The sequence below is a fragment of the Orycteropus afer genome, unplaced genomic scaffold (assembly GCF_000298275.1).
Source record: "Orycteropus afer afer isolate SDZICR_OR568_19922 unplaced genomic scaffold, OryAfe1.0 scaffold00409, whole genome shotgun sequence".
Lineage (NCBI taxonomy): Eukaryota > Metazoa > Chordata > Mammalia > Tubulidentata > Orycteropodidae > Orycteropus > Orycteropus afer.
This window is the reverse complement of record NW_006921996.1, coordinates 676,267-677,885: the sequence shown is the minus strand read 5'-3', so window position 1 is coordinate 677,885 and position 1,619 is coordinate 676,267.

Sequence of the window (1,619 nt, the reverse complement as noted above, 5' to 3'; positions counted from 1 at the left end):
CGAATGGCACCACAGGGAAACTGTGTGTGTGTGTGTGTGTGTGTGTGTGTGTTCATAGTAGTCAAGGTCAAAGGCTTAAGAACCTTGACAGAAGGCATATAAGCTTTCCTATGATTACCGAGACAGTTCCTCAACACTGTATTCTCTAACGACGTAGTGAAAAAGAGCTATAATGCATACAGCTCAGATGCTACAGTAATGCCTGTATGATTCAATGGTCTTCAGAGCCAGATAGATCTGGGTTCAAATCCTAGTTTGGCTATTTACTTGCTTAGTGAACTTAAACCACTTATTTAATCTCCCTAATTCTCAGTAATGAGGACAGTGATAGTTCAGTGACAGATTCCTTACACTTCAGGCAGGAGACCATGAGTCAATTCCCAGCCAATGCATCTCATGTGTAGCCACATGGAGGGTTATGTGTTGCTATACTGAGAAATAGCATAAACAATGCTATGCACGTGGACTTCACAGATGGAATACACAGGAAACAGATTGACTACATCTGCAGCAAGAGACAATGGAGAAGTTCAGTATCTTCAGCCAAAACAAGGCTAGGAGCTGACTAGAACAGACCATCAATTACTCAATGCAAGTTCAAGTTGAAGCTGAATACAATTAAAATGAGTCCATGACAACCAAAAGAAGACCTTGATATATCCCTCCTTAATTTAGAGACCATTTAAAGAACAGAGTTGATGCATTGAACACCAATGACTGAAAACCAGAGGAATTGTTGGATGGCATCAACATTGTCCATGAAGAAAGTAAGAGGTCACTCAAAAGGCAGGCAAGAGGGAGAGATTCCAAGATGGCAGAATAGGCAGAAAGACTGCACAGACCCTCATCAACAAAGTAAAGGGCAACCAATTAACACAGACACAGAAGATAATCTTGGATCCCTGAGCCTTGAAGGGAAGGATACAGAAGTGGACTAAATCCCAACTAACAGAAGAATTTGCATGAAAAATACCAAAAAAAGGAGACATACAGACCTGCAGTCTGGCAGTGATCCTGAGCAATCCTGACAGCACAGACAGCTTGGAGATTCCCAAGTGGTGGTAGGACCTAAGAATTAACCTAAATATCAGCCTTGCTAGCCAGGGACTGCATGGAGGACTGCTCTGATGGCTGGGGAATAAAAAGGGAAGAAGCAGTGAAGAGGAAGATGGGCTGAGCTGTGGACTTTTGCTTGTCCAGAGGGCACTGCCATTTTGAATGTTTACAAGTGGCTTGACCATTTTGGATATTTAAAGAGACAGCACTCTCCCAGTTACCAGGGGTTTAAGAAGAAGTTCTGCTTGTCAGTAACCCCAAGGACACTCCAGACCTGCACAAATAAAAAGGTGAGACATTCTTCTTGTTACTCGTATAGCCTAAACCCACTTGGTGAATGGAGGTGCAGCCATTCCCCACTCCCACCCACCTTCCGGGCCCACAGGAACTCCATCCCAGTCTGTGAGCTTGGACAGAGCCTGGGTGTCCTGCCCTGTCCTCAGCAGATTTATTTATTTATTTATTTATTTATTTTTTCCTCTTTTTTTCTGGTGTTTAGTTTGCTTATATTTGTCTGTTTTAAAATTACTACTATTATTAATACTTTTGTCCTTTTTACTATT